Source organism: Homarus americanus, unplaced genomic scaffold, assembly GCF_018991925.1.
Source record: "Homarus americanus isolate GMGI-L3 unplaced genomic scaffold, GMGI_Hamer_2.0 scaffold56009, whole genome shotgun sequence".
Lineage (NCBI taxonomy): Eukaryota > Metazoa > Arthropoda > Malacostraca > Decapoda > Nephropidae > Homarus > Homarus americanus.
The window spans coordinates 2,965,849-2,986,876 of NW_024739542.1; positions in this window are offsets into that span (position 1 = coordinate 2,965,849).

The following is a 21,028-nucleotide window of genomic DNA, read 5'->3' on the forward strand; positions in this document are numbered from 1 at the left end:
ACCGCGTAAACAGAGTTAAGAGATACACAGGAAACTAGACTGAGGCGTCACAAAGAGTAAAGGGAATCAAGGTAAAGTAAATTTAATTAAATAAAATTATACCAAGATGATTGAATGTGTGTGAGTATAACTGAATTGTAATTGATATTTCAACTAAAAGTCAAGTCTTGGAATGGATAAATTAAGATAAGACTTTAGAGTAATATAAAGTTTAATAAAAAAAGGAACACATTGACTCTCTCTCTGTGTGTGTGTGTGTGTACACGGGCAGCCACCAATAAGGGGATCGCCACATTCCAAGCGCCCAGACCAACTTCCCAAAAGAAGTGTAAACAAACCAACTAGGACAACCCCACTGTGGAGAAGTTTGCCTAAGACATGCTCTAGAGTCTAGAGGGTATCCACTGGTCTGAAGAGCGCTTGCCTGCAGGTGGTGAGTACCCTCATGCTGGGGACATCTAAGTGACCGACCCAAAATACTCCTTAATAGACCTCCAGACCCACAGCTTTACTGCCCTGTTCACACTGTACATAAATGTCTTTTCAGCAACAATAGAACAGACCAACATCGTATCTACATTCTCAGCTCTAGGGATGGGATTTAAGGCATTATGAAGTTGACATCACCAATCTATAGAACCGGCAGCAAGCACCTAGACGGAATTATACTTCTACCCTGATGTGTACCTGTATCTATTAGAGAGAAGCCGGAGACAGGAGGGCGCCTAACTTAATGGAAAAAAAGTAAAGTATAGGAACCCGGAGCTACAATATAGGGTCAGAAGGTGTGGGAGCTTAGGGCGCCAAACCTCTGGAGTTTCTGAATGAGCTGGCCTCCAGGCTCATTGTAGCGTCTGGGGACTTTAGGGCATCAGGTTATATGTTCCAGGGTCTCAGTGTAGTGATCCAGAGTGGTAACATAAGGTGACGGCGAGGAGGGTGGTGCAGCAGCGTTATTGCAATCTGGCAGAGTTGAGAGGGCCAGTATACCGAGTACCTTTAAATAGTTTTTGTAAGAAGGAAAGATAAAGAAAATAACTGCCACGCTCTTCCCTGTGCGCTCTGTAGAAGTTTTTGTTGTGTAGTGGTTAAGGAAGAAGACCACAGGAAGGCGAGACGTGGGTGAGTTGGGGGAAGTATGAAAGTTGTGGAAAAGTTCTTGAATTCAAACGCAGGCAGTCCTAGGGTCTTGAAACGACGAAGGATGTGGAAACGATAGCTGGAAAATTTGATGACAGTGCTGAAGTGTTATTTGTAGCTCAGGTTAAGATTTATAATGGTGAGGAGTAATTTGATGGTGTTGGGAGCTCAGTAAAAGAATGATTTTATGAGTGAGTAACATAACACTCCGAGTTTTGTGAGTTAACTATACAAACAACACTACACGTTTTTGTGAGTTATCAACATTGTGAGTTTGGGAGTTAAATATATAAACAAAAGTGCGAATTTGTGAGTTAAACTTAATTCATATGAGTCTGTGAGTTAGCAACAGAAGCAACGCAATCAGCTTACACATGAACACTGTTCAATAATTGCTCGCATTATTCAGTGACTATAAATTACAACACGCTCCAACACTCGCCGTTCTCCTTGTTCATTGTTCATGCCGGCTGCTTACTGTCGTTCTCTTGTGTTCATTGTTCCCGGCACGTGCTTACTGGCGTTCTATGGCATTCATTCTGCACGTCAGCTGCTTACTGGTCCAGAAATTATTGGAAGGGGAACATTTGATGATACCAAGTCTTTGTTCATATTCAATCACATTCCCAGATTTTATGATGCGAGTAAGCAATGGTAGGTGCGCGTGATCCAGGTATATGCTGATAACCAGAAGGAAAAAGGAAACACGAAGTTCCCAAGCGCTTTCGTGTAATTCACATCTTCAGGGGTGAGCACAGACTAAGGAGAAATACATAACAAGGCATATATATACAGTAGAGGAAGGTGAGATCAGGTCCACAATAGTCAGGTTATTAGGTAGTGACCCTACTAATCTTCAAAAAGCACCGCAGCAGTCGTTAGTCAGGTCAGAGGGTAAAATGACCCAACCTTCTCACCTGGTTACAAATCTTCTTAATTACGAAATTATCCAGTTTGTACATACCATTACTCAAATTCATGTTGACGGATTCGGTATGTTTAATGAGACTGGATTCTATAATGTTCCTACTGTCAATTGAATTACAAGGTAATATTGAGGAGGCATTATCCCAGTCAATGCAATGCTAATTATCCCTCAACTGAACAAACTTAACGCCGGCGGGCAATTGAAAAGGTATAAGAATAGTCTTAAGACAAACCTGAATAAGTGCCAAATCGACCCCCTCACCTGGGAGTCGATTACTCCACACCGTAACGCTTGGAGAAGTACCGCACGAGAAAGTGTCAATGCTTTCGAGTTAGTCCGACTGCAAACCAAAACAGACAAGCGCCAACGCCGGAAAGACGCTGCCACCGCTCCTCCCACAGTAGATGGAGCCCTCCACATGTGCAACGAATGTGAACGACGCTACGGGTTCCATATCGGTCTCTTTAGTCACCTCAAAATTCACCATCCAAGGTGATATCCATAATAACTCATATCACTGTAATAAATACTGTAATAAAAAAAATGAGTGTGCACACTTACATACTAGATATTAATTGAAATTCTCGGTACAAAGTTTAATAGTGTAACAGGTATAGTGCTCTTGACCGTTTGTGCGACACAGCCTTCAAGTGTACGACTGGTCAGGAAATATTACCAAGTTGACCTTTGTGTGTGTGTGTGTGTGTGTGTGATCTTTATATAGTTTGACATCGGACACAGTTGGAGAGTTAAAGATGTTTAGAAGTAAAACAGACAATTACATAAACTTGTGCTACAAAGGTGAAAGGATGATCTAGTTCAGCATAATACACACAAATAAGTAGTTTCTTAGAAAACCTAACCTAATCTAACCTAGCCTAACCTAACCTACTTTCGGTATAAATTGGTTATCGTAGGATAACAAATGACTTCTTAAGTGAAATAGAGCAAAGTTATTTAAATTTGGCAAAAAGGTCAGTTCTTTTATGAAGCTTAGTCGGTAATTATCCCTATTTAGCGTGACACACACACACACACACACACACACAGTCCATAAATTTTTTGTTTTGTTTAGATACAGGTTGAGTCTTGTTGTAAATAATATAGAGTGTTTAATTAGTGGTCATTCACGTATTATACAGCCACAGCCTTTTACACAAATCCCTTTATGTTGTGGCTACACCGTCAGGACATATAATATACGTTTGAAATTTTTATATTTTCCTACAGTGTTTACATTGGATGACATTTATTATTTATCTAGCGTCAAGACAATCAACTAATATTTCGTAATATATTTAATCAAACTACAAACCTTTTTTTATTCCCTACGGTTACAATTTGAAAAAAAAAATGCATATATATTCAGGTATATCTTTGTATTATGACTAAAATTGTTAATGAATGTAATCACTGCCACCAAAGGCTTCACCCCCAGCTGCTCTACACACGCTAGTAATGGTCCAGTCATCACCCCCCCCCTATACCCTCCCCCTTCCAACACAACACAACACAACACAACCATCAAAATAACACAAAATCATTATACTACAACTCAACATCAACATTATTCATAGTAAAGTAGTAGGTGCTTATTACATACTACTAATTAATTACAACTCATTGCCATCTCCACATCCAGACTCCCTCTCTCTCTCTCTCTGGGCTGACACACGAAGCGAACAGGAGGATGACTTGTCGCCCTCATACATAAGTAACATCACATTCACAACCACAATAACTCAATAGTTATCAAATTAGAACATTAATGTACTCAGCCATACAAATCGATATAGATAAACCCCTAAGGAGGAAAAAAAAAACAACCAGTCAACCTCATCTGCCTTTCGCCACACAGCCAGTCCAGTGAAACATTATGGCCACAGGAAAAGAAAGCATCTCTCTATCACCAATCTGAAACACCTGGTAACAGATGTCACTCCTGGACACACATTCAGCACTACATGTACACACCGTAACAAAGGTTCACTCAAATTGCGTCACATCATCTTTCTCTAAATCTAATATAACACCTCTTACTTCTAGTTAAATACAAGTCCTATCAATAACTAATAAGAACCCTAAACTTCGTGGTATTATTTATAATTTTCAAAAGAACTTACAAACACCGTAGTAAAGGCCTAAAACAAATCCCTAACTAAAAATCAAAAAAAGCAATCAAAAACATAACAGTTGCAGTATAACCACAACTAACCATCGTATATTGGGAATAAATACAAATTTAACCATACAAAACTACCTCGACATCAGAGGTACAAAGTTCATCCCCTCGGCTTCAACATCCTACTCAGTCCTGCACTTCATGTTGTACGCCACCTCCACAAACACATTACAACACTACTCTCACACCCAACTATTTCCCTCAACTACACATTCCAACACAAAAAACCACAAACACAATTTAGTAAGTTCACCATCGAAATCTGTCAACCAAAACATCAAACTAAACCCACTTCCATCTCGGCATCCACACACACACACACACATCCACACACACACACACACACACACACACACACACACACACACACACACACACACACACACTAGAGAAATAAGAGTACTGTACATCTCACCAGACTGTGCTGTGGTCAACACCCTTCCCTAAACCAATTTCAACACAATATGCAGCTCACTCAAAATCCACTCTTTCCTGATTGCACTCCTGCCTCAGACACACCCACACACTACAACACTACATACCCAATATTCACCACACAGTGACAATCCTTCAATGTAACTTCAATCAAAGATCTCTGGGACCAACCAGCTGTAGTAGACTACATGAAGGAGGTCCGTCACCTGTACACCCACACCATCAGCAATGGCTACTACAACAACAACTTGGGTGAGGATAATGTACGAATAAAGTCAATGTTAATTATATGGGTTAACTGTGGCAACATCTTAAGAGGTTTTAATACAAAGGTCATGGGTGTTTATTACCACCGTGACCTCGAATTAATTATTCAGTAATATTTACAAGGAAATTCCTGCCATTATTCGATTTATAGCCAATAAGCAGTTACCAAAGCGATCATGTAGAAGGACTTGGCAGACCATCAGAAAGTGAAAGTGATCCCAAAGGCACGACTGCCCGTGTGGATACAGCACACTGTATACTAAGCCTTCAGTACAGAAAAAGGCAGCGTGGCCAGTACTGCACTCGGCCACATTCACTTCCCCAAGTTGTTAACTTAGGTACCCATTTATAGCTGGGTGAACTGGGAGTGCCTGGGAATCGAACCACCGACCCTTGAAAGAGGAAGCGAGCGCTGTGTTCACTCGGACACGGACACAGAGGTTGTGTTAAATCAGTGTTCTAACACAGGTGTTTGTTGCCTGGAGACGCCCAGCATCACGTGTCTCAAGCTATTACTGACAACAGAACCCAAAAGACGTGATTCAAAGTACTTCCAGTAATCAGTTACACAATTATTATATAATACAAGAAAAAACAGAATATTTCAATGTTTCTTAAATACTGAACCTGCTGTGTTATTATGTTTTTATAAGAAGCTGTTTAGAGTAATATGGCATCAAAACCATTTTGTAAACTGAAAGGTCAGGTTAGTTGATGTCTTATAAGAAAATTTTCACGTATTTTTATGATCTACATGATCATTATATATATATATATATATATATATATATATATATATATATATATATATATATATATATATATATATATATATATATATATATATATATATATATATATATATATATATATATATATACAGGTTTTTGTGTGAAAATAATTGCAGTGTGGGATTTTGAAATGTAATTTTAATGTGGTGAGTATACGCACATTATCTTTTGTGGAAAAATAAGAGTAATTTTTATGTTGTATGATGTTTTTTACAAATTTTCAGCTTTGTTTTATCCATTTTATTTTCATGTTGGCAATGCCTGACTGTTTCATTGCCTAGTTAGCTTAAAGTTTATAAAGGTGATGATTAATAAATTTAACTTAACATCCGAGGATAACACAAGACTCCTAGAGACTTATGTCCCTGTTGGTCCTGGTAACTGTGTCATGTATGCTGCCTCTCAAGAACACGTCTCTGTGTCCCCTTGTTGTCTTAGATGGGTGTTAATGTTTCCTGAGAGATGATGAATAACTTCGTCAGTATGAGAGAAATATTTTACCTCACATCCTCAAAACAGAACAACAGTATACTCATTTGCTGTTTGTGAGCGATTTTGTCAAATATTGTCGACTTCATCCCAAAATTCCAATGTGATATTCTTTGAAACTGAGATCGATGAGTATATTCAAGCTGCAATTCAACGTAAGATATATAAATTAATAGATACGCGCCTGGCACACTTAGTAAAGGATTTTCTATCATAAGCTCCCAGACACAGACAAAGACACAGACAAATACACAGACAAATACACAGACAAAGACACAGACAAAGACACAGACAACGACACAGACAAAGACACAGGCACCGTGTTCTCCCGTGTTCCTTCAAGTCTTGTTCATTTGTTTTCTTTCCTCTAAGCTGATACATTCTGGTGAACTTTCTCTTTTGATATTTAAATCCCTTTCCTTTGTGTGGTGCAGTGCGTCTAAATGGGTGCTAAAACCTGTTTCTATGCATGAGCAACTGAACTATTGAGCCATTGAGCCACCGAGTCACTGAATCATTAACTATTGAACCACTGAATCACTTCTACATATAGCTTTCTGTTTGATTTTTAACTACTCGTTTTCTTTCTTGCTCTCTTTCTCTTTCTGTCTCCTTTTCTTTATCCCTTTATTTTTGTCTCTTATTCTCACTTTCTCCTCTTTAGTTCACCTCTCTTCCCCTTCTCTCTTTATGCATCTCTCTGTGGATTTATCTTTTGTTTTAATTTAAAAATTTTCACACTGAGTCTCTTCTTTCTCTCAGTCTTTGGATTTGTCCCTTATCTCTGTCTTTGTGTTTCTCCTCTTCCTTCTCCGTCCCTGTGTCTCTCTCTTTCTCTCTGCGCCATCCCCTTACCATCTCTCGTTTCTTCCCTTTCTCTTCTTGCGTGTACCTCTCTTTTATCTCTATATTTTATCTGAATTATTCTCTCTCCCTCCCCCTTCTCTCATTCCACCTTTCTCTTTATCTCTTCCTCTTTCACTTTATCTCCAGCCCTCTATATCTCTGTGTTTCCCTCTCTGTCTGTTTTTATTGCCTCTTCTTTCATCTCCTTCTCTTTTCTGTCTGTCTGTCTGTCTAGCTCTCTTATTGTTAATTTACCTGCTTCTCTCTCCCTCTCTCCCTCTATTCCCTTCTCTGTCTCTTCATCCCCTTACTTCCTGTTTCTCTATCCATCCTCTCTCTCTTCCTCTCTGGCTGTCTCTCTTTCCTCCTACGGTACCAAGAATTCCGGGCAAGAGGGGTATTTGGTTCCCCTGCGCTCCAAATATTAGTTTTGTCAACCATTAGTGAGAGTGATAGCCCTTGTGTGTGTGTGTGTGTGTGTGTGTGTGTGTGTGTGTGTGTGTGTGTGTGTGTGAGAGAGAGAGAAAGAGAGAGAGAGAGAGATGAACTGATAAAAAGATATAGATATAGTTAGATACACAAAGTTGAGTTTAAAATACAAGCATTTGCTACATAGACAAGATCATTACTGGGACTACAAAACAGTTTCCAGTCTTCACAATCATCTGTTTTCAGGCGACAACAAGGCCGACCTTCCTGCAAGAATAATTTTGTCATTAGAACTTGTAAAACGTTTATCTCATTAGAAGTTGTTAAATAATTCAGTCACTAGAACTTGTTGAACAGTTTTGTCAGTTGAACTTATTAAACAATATTATTATTAGAACTTGTTAAATAACTATATCAACAAGGTTTTGAGAGTAAATTTGTCAACATAATCGAACAAAATATAATTGAGTAATTCAAAACTGCGCTGAGAGACAATGGGAGACTTGGGAGAACAATTTGCTGAGAGACAATATTGGCAGTGGAAAAATAATGGCTCTTTCAATAGTGTCGCGTGTCACCAGGGCTGAGTTATACAACCTGAAGAGACACGGCGGAGAGATAGTGTGGTCACAGGGCCGGGGAGAGAGACAGTGTGGCACGGGGCCGGAGAGAGAGAGCGATAGTGTAGCACGGGGTCGGGAAGAGAGAGACAGTGTGGCATGGGGCAGGGGAGAGAGACAGTGTAGCACGGGGCCAAAGAGAGAGATAGTGTTGCACGGGGCCGGGGAGAGAGAGACACAGTAGAGAGACAGTGTGGCACGAGGAGGGGGGGGTGAGACATGATGGAGAAATAATGTAACACAGGGCAGGGAACACATACGCAGTGAAGAGGTAGTGAGAGATAGTACCATGAGGAGATAATGAAGTAGGAGTGTGAGAGATGGTGAGAATCATAGCAAAAACTATAACTGCAGAGGGAAGTGGAGAAAAAGGGGATAATGCAACTAGTAGGGGAGAGACAGAGGAAGGAGAGATAATGCAATAGGCGGCTGAAGGGAGGGAAGGAAAGGGAGGGAGATGATGGAACAGAGGGAGAGAACAGCTAGACAAACAGGTGGAAAGACGAGATAAAAACATTGGTAACGAAGAAAGAAATACGAAAGATATCTCGCAAGAACCATCCATTATAGACAGTGGAAAATTGCACATAGCATTTCTAAACTAGAGAGAGAGAGAGAGTAAACAGTGGGATGGAAATATTTTTGTTCCTTCTCATCCCTCCCTTCCCTGCCTGCCTCTATTCACCCTACCACCCCACCATTCCCTGCCCCCCAAAGCCCCTTTGCACCCCCCTCCAACAACCTCACTGTCCGTGCTGGTCGTAGTCAGTGGACCATGAAATATACGCTCGGCACTGAGCACACATATATATATATATATATATATATATATATATATATATATATATATATATATATATATATATATATATATATATATATATATATATAACGTTTGAGTATAATGGATATTCAGTTTGCATAATATTAGAAATTAATAATTTACCTGACACGTGGGTTTATTAAGTAAGGTGAGAGAGAGAGAGAGAGAGAGAGAGAGAGAGCTGTATATACAGTTATTCAGGTATAATAGTGTGCATCGCCCACAGAACAATAGGTCACGTTACATAATCTTGTTAGAATTGTCATAATCCTGGAAAAAAATGTTTGAATCAACACACAATATCAACCTTGGTAAAAAAAAAAGACGTATTTTTCTAGTTTCGTTTTGTGTTTGTTTTTGGACATGTGTGTGTGAGTGTTTTTCTAATAGTGTTAAAAATACAGGTATAGAGTGTGCTATGTTTTTGTGTTACAACTGAAAGGAATTAAACCACGGAGCAGAGCGTGTCACTCACTTGGGTGATGGATGGATGAAACTGCCGAAGGATTGACTGCCACGATCTTGCAAATGACAACAGAACAACAACAGCGACAAGGAATTGCATAAAACGTGGATGCTTTTGTAAAATTAAAACGAACATTTGTCTTTGTTTTTTTTTAAATTTTTGTTCGAGTATTAAGAGAACCGATGAGAACAGCAAGTATTTGAGGCTGACAGAGTGGTCAATAGTTTGGGATGATTGTGATGGTCAAGTGTTTATTACCGAAGTGTACTGGGCTGTAGACTACACCTAAGACACACCCTTATATTGTGTGTGTGTGTGTGTGTGTGTGTGTGTGCATTAGGGTGACTTAATCATGATATAAATCCAACATACGGAACGGTGTGTTAAATATTTTATACAAGTTCCCTAAAAAAAATTTCAGAATGCTCGAAAGCACAAAATAATTTCCTCTGATATCATTTTGAAATGCGAAAAAATACTGCTTCTATTTTTTTAAAACATAATGACATTCCGTTGTTTACTTGTCATAATAACATTATTACATTATTTCACTTTGATGTAATTAATACCTCAACTAAATGATATAAACTGATTTAGGCGATATTTTGGTAGACACTCAAAAGGAAATAGATCACTGTCTTACAATGCTTCTTCTTGAGTGGGTACAATACTCACCTATACTAGTGGTACCTAAGTTTATACATTAGGAAAATGAAATCAGTCGACTACAGGAATAACAGGTGAAATCGGCCAGTGACCTCGGCCCACAACTTAACCTAACCCGGGCGAGGTCACTGGGCCGAAGTTACCAAGGGCCGACCTCACCGTCACCCGAGTGCAGCACTACTTTGGCTACAGGAATATTTACCCGTCGAGTTGTCCTACAAGCGATGGGTCATCCTGATCCCTCACAATATTCCTCCTCACGCCTCACAGTCTTCCTCCTCACGCTGTTCTATGTTCTCTTGTTTACATCCTTCACCAACCTCTATTGTCTGTGTTTGTTGGTTGACACTGTTTGTAGGATAGTTATCTGGCTTATTTGTTTTTGTTATACTTTTTTTTAAGAGAGTGTGTGGAGAGGAGTATAGGGATCGCATTTCGTAGTAGTAATAGTAGTAGAATGGTGGTGGTAGTAGTAGTAGTAGTAGTAGTAGTAGTAGTAGTAGTAGTAGTAGCAGTAGTAGTAGTAGTAGTAGTATAAGCTCTGTCGGATATTGCTAAAACTGAGCCACATCTGATAACTCTTGGTAACTTGCCAATAGCTTAATTTCACACGCTATGTTTTGCTGAATTCCATGTAAAGAGAATGAGGGAATAAATTTCAAGATAGCGGTTCCAATACGAGCAAGGTTTACAGAGTTCTCTTTTATATCAGCGACGGCAACACTCATCCCCTCTCCTCTCTCCAGGTTTATCCCACATTGCACTGCGCCTTCTGGTTGTTTATATGTGTGACATCATTGTTAACTGAGGGGGGCTTTACCCGGTATGAAACAACATGGCTGTCAGCTAATCAGATGATGGCTCTTGAATTCGATAACGATTTTAAGGTTTGTATTACAGTACAGGTGATCATTTTATTTTTCTCAACTGTATATATCTAGGTTACTGTTCAATGATTTGTTCTGTTTTTTCTTTCTCTCTTCTTCTATTTGCTGTTCCTCTCCTCTTCCGTTATTCCTGGTCTCTGTTACAATCACTGGCCTTCATCCATATGCAATCGGTGCTTCTGTTTTCAGGGCAGCTGTGTTGTGCCACGGATTTCTCTGTTTTACATGGAGTCGTTATTCTGGCTTTTGCGTCATTCTCTCCCGCCGACCAACGATGTATTTTTATTGTTGAAATGTTGTTATTTTCCCGGTGCAGTGTTGGCGCCTCGCATGGTCTGTATTGTTCCCTGTAACTCATCCTGTATATGTTACTCACGATGTTTTTATGGTCGATTTATTGCGCAGGAAAATATTAATTCCAATGATTTTTAAGTGGCGGTCATTTTTTTTAAGCATTTATAACCTTAGTCTGTCAATGTTATAAGAACTAGTTGAGTTGTTCAGCTTCGTCCCGGCGGAGGAATAGAAGATAGTGTATGACCTTCCCTTGGGCAACTCGACCCCCATGGAGATATTGTACGACCCCCCCCCCCCAGGCCACCCACAACCCTGTACCAAATTTCAGTTAACTATGTTCCAAATCGTCGATCCACGGGTGAGGGAGGGGTTGGAGGGGTGGGGTGGGGTGGGGAGTCGTGAGGCCATGTCCTAGGCCACTCGCACCTCCCTACCAAAATCCAGCTATCTTCAAAACTGTGGAAATGATGAAATTAACCATTGACTAAGGAAAGGAAGTGATGCACAGAAAATAATCATTGTAATTGAAAATGTATTAAGAATGAAAAAATCGTGTCAAAAAGGCAAAAGGCATTAGATTTCAGGGAACTCTTAAGGTGACATTATCGTCTGGGTATAAAGATGGATTGTGGAAGCAAAAAATAATTAATAAATACACATAATAAATATATAAAGAACATGGAATACGAAAATAAGGAAGAGGGTTGGAAGTGAAAGAAGCATTGAGTAGAGGACGGGTGAGGAGGGTCTGCTTAGGTGGTACAAGACTTTACCGAGAGAACAGAAAGTTAAAGACTGACAAAAACGAGTGATTAATTCAGAGATGGGTGATAGGAGAGAGAGAGGGAGAGACTGAAAAGGAGATGGATGAATAGGAAAAAAAATTATCAACTAAAAGCAGAGGAAATGGTTACCCAGGAAGAAACAGTGAATGTGAATGTAGGGGAAATGAAAAAATAGGCGTTCTGTTATTTAGAGAGAAGAACGTGTTGTGATATTAGCCTGTGTGTAGTGCTTGGGGTAAACAGGATGACGAAGGATTTATTGTGTAAGGGGAGTGTCTGCAGCAGTTACTAATGAATGAAAGACAACAAATAAAAGGAATATACTGTTGTTCTTCTTTTTCTCAGTCACACTACATCAAACGGTAGAAGATTTAGTTACCCAGACAGTTACCATGGTTATAATCAGATCAAAACTACATGAAATTAAATACAGTAGCATAATATTCGAAAAGTACAAGACACAAAAAAATTAACATTACAGGATATACTTATTATATGTAAAAAAAAAAATATGGTTAAACTTATGGTAAAACATAAAAAAAAAACTAAACCAAAAATATATAAATAACACAAAGAATAAAATAGTAAGTATTAATAACAACTCAAAGCTTATTACTAACTACAGATATACACGGATGGTCAAATACAGTCCTGGCTCGGGAAACAATTAACCCCAGGGGAATGGAGCTGTTAATACCAAACTCTTCATCTTTTTCACCAAATGGAGAGAGAGAAAGGAGAGAGAGAGAGAGAAAGAGAGAGAGAGAGAGAGAGAGAGAGAGAGAGAGAGAGAGAGAGAGAGAGAGAGAGAGAGAGAGAGAGAGAGAGAGGTGTCTTAATGTAACCCCATGAAATCACGACGTAAAGAAGAAAGTGATTAAGTTATGATAAATGAAGAGAATGTGGATGTGTTGGCTTTGAGCAGGAGAGAGAAAGGAAGGGAAGAGAGAGAGAGAGAGAGAGAGAGAGAGAGAGAGAGAGAGAGAGGAGATGTGCGCTGGGTACAAGTGTGTGTGAAAGGGAAAGACCAGGCAAAAATATATACTTTTGCTGTCGAGTAATGAAATGTGGGGGGGGGTCACCTTATAGAATACACGAGGGTCAGTTCCATAATATTGTGGATGAGATTAAAAATGAAATAACAGGAGATAGAATACTAACTGATGATGTACCGGTGAACGATAAATGAAAGATAGAAAGCGAAATATTAAGACACCACACGAGTTAATGAATTAAAGGCTTCACTGGGAGATATAAAATAATAGTGATGAGAAATTTAAATACCGAAGCAGGAGTTAGGGAAGTGGAGAGAGAGATTAGGAGACAATGTGAAGTGCTTACAGTATATAGAAACATAGAGTGATAGTAATATATAATAAAAAAAAGGATTAACAGAAGATAAAATTATATGGTTAGGAGCACAAAGAGAGAGAGAGAGAGAGAGAGAGAGAGAGAGAGAGATTCAATAAAATTTTCATACATATTTCCCTCAGAGATAGAAAAGTGATAAGAAAAAAAAGCAGAAATAAGAAATGAATAAGTGTATCAATTATTCTACTGATAGATATATGTACGAGTTATATTTGAGAGGCTTGGTGAGATAGTGAACCTCTTCAAATGTTCAGTCACCACCACTAGCCTCGTAACATCATAACAATGTCGAGTCTCTCCCCTTGTCAAAAGTGTCATTTATATAAACACGAAGGTATATCACTTGATTAATTTCCTACTGACTCATAGATAGAATTTATGTAGTACCAGAGAGGAGATTAGCTATCCGCTTATCCGCCAGGAGTTGTAAAATTAAACTTCCAGAATAAAAACAAATAAGAAAATGCGTTTAAACGGTATCACAGAAAGCCAGATGTTTCGTTATGTATCTGTTTCGTAAATGTTCAACTATATCAGTATTAGTTTAGTTAATTTCCTGGGTTTATATAGGAGTAAGTCTGGTCATGTGTTCGTTTTGTTTGGTGTACAAGTGTATTAATGCTGGTTTACAGGTGGAGGATGTGAGCGATTAGGTCCATGGGAGTAATTGCAGGATGTTATGAATTAATTTCGTACCCTGGATATAATCTGAGAGAGACTTAAATTAAATATACAGTCATCATGTTCGTGTCTCACATATTATAATTACAGATGCCACAATGTATGCAAATGAGAGGAAAGCCCCTCACGACAGAAGCCAAATAAATGATTTCCGTGTTTAACTTGTCCACACGGCGGGAAACTCCTCTGCATGTTGTGTTATTTATTTTGGGAATTAACACAAAACAAAAGCATCGGCCTGGATATGATACTCGCAAATTAATACCCAGAATGTACACTCAATACGAGTTATATTATGGATGAATTTATGTTTCTTGCGAGTTGACAACAGGTGGCGCTACTTAGACCATAACAAAGTGTGTTGTATCATTGTTTATGGAAATATTTCTACGAATTATTTGATCTGGTGAATATTTTTTTTTCCATGGTTTCACTACGTAGTTGGCAATTGTGTGTTATTCATTGTTAATTGAAACTATTCTAGATAAGGGATATAGATAGACCTTCACTTTCCTATAGCGTAAACGAAATCGATAACTGTTTATTCACTTTTGAAATGACTATCATACTGGGTTAACAGTCCATTGATCCCGAATTCAAATTGTAAAAGCACACTAGCTTAAAAATATGCGGACTACAGGGAGAAACTAACGTATCTTACCTCAACCTGGTGTGATATATGACGCCAGGCTCTCGTGACAGACACCCCGAGATGACTAGTACATTCCATTGGTGTACTAGACAAATGTAGCTGGTGTGTTGGTCACGTTGACGAGTGTTAATTGTGTTCTTCGTAAGGCACTATATGTACACAATGCTACATTTAATCTTATTTATCGTATTGACGTTTTTCGTGTTGTACGTTATTTCATGTTTTAGGTTTGAAGATAAGAGATATTGTCGAAACGTTATTAAATAAATATATTGATTATTTACCCATACGTTAGTTATGTTAGTCAGCCTACATGTGTATATTTTACTGTAACATGCAGAGTTGTAACAGTTGAAATAAATAGATGTTTTACTGAGCGACTCCCTCGTTCCTTGGCATGGATTTCTGGCATTACGGACTGGCAGTAAAACCTAACAGACAGCTGGTCCCGGGAACAGCCGATAGCGACCGCCTGTTTGTTTTTGCTCCCGCAAAAGGGGAAAAACTTTTGTGACGCGGGAACAGTTGGATCATTGTCTTGCTAAGTCTGAACCAACACTGATAATGCCAGGTGTTGGCGACAGTGTGTTAGTGTTTCATATGCTCCCCTTCTCTCTCTCTCTCTCTTTAGTTTTTCTCGTTCTCTCTTTTACCTTCTCTCACTAATCCCTCTCTTTTCCCGAAATTCTTCCTCGCCTCTCTCTCCCTCTTCTTCACTGTCGTACACGCTCTCACTAAAGAGCTACACGTTGATAAGCCTTAACATGACACAGCTGACTTACCACACACCTGCTTTAACATGAGACAGCTGACTTACCACACAACTTGCTTTAACATGAGACAGCTTACTTACCACACACCTGCTTTAACATGAGACAGCTGACTTACCACACACCTGCTTTAACATGAGACAGCTAGCTTTCCACACAATTGCGTCACTATGACATATATGGTTTAAATCAGACCTGCCTAAACCTGACAAAGATGGTTTAACACACAACCTCTCAAAACACGTCTGGTTTAACATATCTTAGACCTGGTTTTACATGACACAAAAGGATAAACGTAAACCTTGCATAACATAACGACCATCTTGTCTAGAATAATACAAAACTGGCTTAAAATAATACTCCTGGCTTAGCATATCACACATATAGTTACACATAAAATAAAACTGACTTAACATTACACACCTGGTTTAACATAAGACACCTGACTCAACACACACACACAGCCACCAGTATTAACCACAACATACACCTATTTTAACATATAGTGTACTGTAATAAGTAATAGGAGGAGGTATATTGTAACAGATGCTTGCAGTATGTAGCAGAAAGTATCAGGTTGTGGCAGACGGTATCAGGTAACAGGTCCCCCCCCCCACCCCGACAATCAGACACCCAGCTGCCTTTGAATTGGCTGAGTCAGGATGCGGAGGAAGAAGATCCTAACTTTTTCCCTCCACACGTGAGACGTACAGGGAATTTCCCCAGGAGCAGGAATAATGGTGGGGGAAATGTTGAGCTGACGGGGAGGTCGATGTCCTTCGTGTTTCCCAACCTACACCATTACTTACTTAGATGTTTCTTCGTCTTACTCCAGTATATTCAGGTGTTACTCCAGTATATTCACGTGTTACTCCAGTATATTCACGTGTTACTCCATTATCCTCCAGTCTTACTCCATTATTCTCCAGTCTTACTCCATTATCCTTCAGTCTTACTCCATTATCCTCCAGCAAGTCTTACTCCATACTCTCCAGTATATCCTCCAGTCAGTTTACTCCATTATCCTTCAGTCTTACTCCATTATCCTCCAGCCTTACTCCATTATCCTCCAGTCTTACTCCATTATCCTCCAGTCTCACTCCATTATCCTTCAGTCTTACTCCATTATCCTTCAGTCTTACTCCATTATCCTTCAGTCTTACTCCATTATCCTTCAGTCTTACTCCATTCATTTCCTACATATATTCCAATTGCACTCCATTTTTTTCTCCACTTATATTTTACTTTCATCCTGTGTTATGTCTCTATATATTTTCTATTCCTCCTCCATCATTCTTCGACATTTTATTTTCTTCACTTCCTTTTTCTCTCCAGTATTTATCATAGGAAATTGGTGACCTAATAAAATGTCTCCTCTCCATAAGAACATACACAGCTTGGGAACCCACAGAACAATGTAAACACACCCACCCTACTCCCCACCCCAACCCCACCACACCCCCACCCCACCCCAACCCACCACACCACCCCCAACCCCACCCCACCAACCCACCCTATTCATTATAGCTCTACAATAAAAGGCCGACTACCTGTACTTTAATTTTACGATTATCCACAACAAAAAAGAAAGGCTTACAATTTAAAACATGTACGAAGTTGATCCATGAAAGTACAGCACATAGTCAATTAACTTCTTCCCAAACAACAAAACAACAACATTAACAACAACAACAATAACAACAACAACAACAACAACAAACAACAACAACAAACAAACAACAACAACAAATGATAGTTTATTACTCAGCTGGGAACAATTATAAAAAAAAACACAATCCAAACATCATAGCAAAACTTTCTGGTTAAATACAAAGAAAAAAAGTGTTCTCGAGAGATATGCTTGGTGAGTCCTCTGCATCGGTAAAGTATTCATTCACAGCAACTGGTTCATCGCTTCACTCTTACGATTTGTCCTTTTTTTTCTCACCATTATTTGATTTTATGATGACTTACAATTCTCATTTTCTCTTCACCTTTACGATCACCTTCTCACCCGTCTCTTAGTCACCTGTTCATTGAGACACACGTAGGAAGGCCAGGCGTTATACCTGTACAAAATAATATAATCAACAACATACAGTTATATAGGTGTTATTGATTATATTCTTCCACAACTGATCGGTGGATGTAATCGACAACATCACAAGGATATTAAACTGATTCTTCGCTCCAGTGTTAGTTTCTTTATTCTCTGACATCCTCGTTGAGTTGTTACGAATCCTTCATATGCAGTCCAAAACATTCCTTCTGCTTCCAACCACATAGACAATGTAAACACACGTACACACACACACACACACACAACATAAAAAAAAAACATCCACGCAAACCGGAAGTCATAAAGAGCCAAGCACAACAACACCACGAATTAACTGAAGAGAAGAAAATGTTGCAAGTAGGATGACAATACCCCCACCCCCCCGACCACTCCCCCCGGCATCCCCACGGCATCCCCACGGCATTAATTAACTTACCTGCCTTTTTACACCTCATGTTCTAGCTAGCAGCAGGTGGGAAGGTGGTCCTAACTATCTCATTATCAGGACCGTGAATGACTTATGAACTACAACCTGTGTGATAATACAGGTAAATTGACCATTGGTAAACACGAACTATAGTTAAACAAATTAATAACAACAATAAAGTCATAAAAATTAATTAAATAATATAAATTCAGTGTGTATAAGTTTAAAATGTATACCGTATCAGCCTACATCAGTTCATACAAAAATAATAATATTAACAAAACCATTATCGTCTTGTAAATATAGTAAATAATAAATAATAGCTGCGTACGTTAGCCTGGGTATAAAAGACTGTTATAGCTTAGTTATTTCTTCCCCCCCAGACTGTTATTGTAGCTGTATTTGTTGTCACTGAGAAAATAAAGCTAAATGTAGGACTGCATGTGACACAGTGACCCAAATCAACACTACTGTGAATAATTCCTTCTTAGATACTGTTGATAAGGAGATAAATCAAGACGGTGTGATAAACCAAACATTAAACACAGCGCAACAGGTGGAAGCTATAGCGTAAAAACCGACCAAACTTTAACTTTTCGATAATATGTGAGTCTTATATTCCTACGTCCCCATGGAGGCTTGGATTATTCCTGCATTAAAACCAGTAGACAGACATCTCACCAGACAAGTAAATAACACTAAAAATATGAAGAAAAACAGCTTAATATGGACACCTATGGTATATTAATAGGTTATATGACTCAACCGATATTTTGGTTAACTTTAATTCGTCAAAAATATTTCTGGGAAACGCTAATGGTAAATATGAAGGTCTTATAACAATATATGACAGCGGGGAAGGAAGTTTGGCATATAAGTGTATAGTGAGTGATATAATACCAAAATATATAATGCAAGTGACAAAGGGAAATGACTAATATAATTCAATATAAAACTGGATGACATGTGCCGGTGAGATCAGATACATGAGCACATTGGGTAATATATATTGTGTGTATAGATAACATTTATAAACATTAAAGCAGAGTTGAGATAAGAGGAATTTGCAATGAAATATTTCAGGAGCATATTGAGGGGCTGGGGAGGGAAGTTATTGGACAACGCGAAGGGGTGAGTGTTAGAACAAACGGAAGATTGAGTGAGCAGCAACAGGATGGAGACTGAAGGAAGTTTTGTACCCAAGTTGATGCGCGTAGTTGTAGAGGAATGTTGACAAGTAATAGAAGTAAATAATTAGAGAACTATGAACAAATGACGTAGAGGGTAAAGATGTATTCAACCATTACTGTTTTACTCTCTTAACAGACATTAACGAATTGAATGGACGCTTGGGGAAAAACAAAAACAAAGAATGACTACAAAACAACAATGTAGTTTGGGTTAAGGAGAGGGAAGTGAGAGCGTGAGGCAATGTTGGAAAGTGGGAGTTTTGATAAAAGTTCAGAATTTCAAATATCGGAGAAAACATTCTTAGTGAGAATGTGGGGGAATGGAGGCTGGGATATCGGATAGAGATTTGAAAGGTAAGCAAGTTGATGTAGATCCTTGGGAAGATATATATATATATATATATATATATATATATATATATATATATATATATATATATATATATATATATATATATATATATATATATATATATATATATATATATATATATATATATGTGTGTGTACACACGAGACAAAGAAAGTGATGTTTAACTCTCTGGTTATGTGTGTTAAAACGTGAGAATGAATACTTTACTTGATCTTATGAATGAAAAAGAAAAAGAAAGCATGAACATCCAGCAACAACAAAACAACAAAAACAACAAAAACACGACGGAATGAAGCAAAGGAAATTTATAAATAATATTAAAACGATGAGAAACGATATGTATGAGAGACGAGAGTAAAGGAAAAGTAAAGAATGAAGGTAAGGGATAGTGTGGAGGAGATAAAAAGAGATGTAGTGGCTGTAGGTATAGGTGAGGTAAAGGTGAGAGATAAGAGAATAAATACAAAGACTTGAGGTGAAGGGAGAGAAAGTGTTTTGGTGAAGTTTTAACATAAACAAGTGATTGACAGTGTGTGTGTGTGTGTGTGTGTGTGTGTGTGTGTTTAAATAACATTCTAGCTTCCTACCCCACAACATTTTACGTGAATTAATCGTTTGAAAAGCTGCCACTGATACACGTGAAACAATATCGGTGGGCAAAAAGGCCACAGTGTACAGTGCTAGCGAGGAAATACAGTAACACGCCGAAATACGGGACCCACATGTTACAGTGAGGGAGAAGAGGTGTTATCGTGGAGCAGCAGCAAACCGAATGTCATCCGTGTGATTTTAATGCAATTTTAAGCGTTATAGTTATGTCTCGTAGGTTAAGTGAGGCTGTTTGATATGTTGTCACGACTCCCCGTTAATAGGAAGAACTTGCCGTACGAATCTGTGAGGACCAGAACTTACACGCTGCTCTCCATAACACTGGCTGAGATTTGTAGTCACTTGCTCGGGTATTCCCCACCACCACCACCAGTGTAAATAACGCATCTTGCCAGTGAACGACGCTCTAAATCTTCCTGTGCAGTTGCTCTCCACCCCAAGATCCGCCAGGCTAGAACGTTTTATGGCTCACGCACCCCCTCCCTTCCCCTTCACCCAGTATACACAACGCCTACAGAAGCGGTCGACAGCGGCAGACGTTTCCCTTCATCTGCATTTGGTACATCCGTGGAAGTCAACGTTTGAAGTACAGTACGTTCGCCTTTCTGCTCACGACCTGGTAATCAAGTTAAGGCTGTCGTTCACTGTTCTTTTACTTCTTCTGTCATCACGTTCTTCTCAGACCACCACTTCGTCTCCTTCCGCGATCTCTTTTTCCGTGTTACTTTTCTACTTTCCCGGCAACTGTCTTTTACCGTAGCCACTTTCTTTATACCAAAGCTACGACTCCGGCCACTTTTAGCTATGGCCAGGCCGTTTCTTCAGCTACACACCAAGAACCCTCC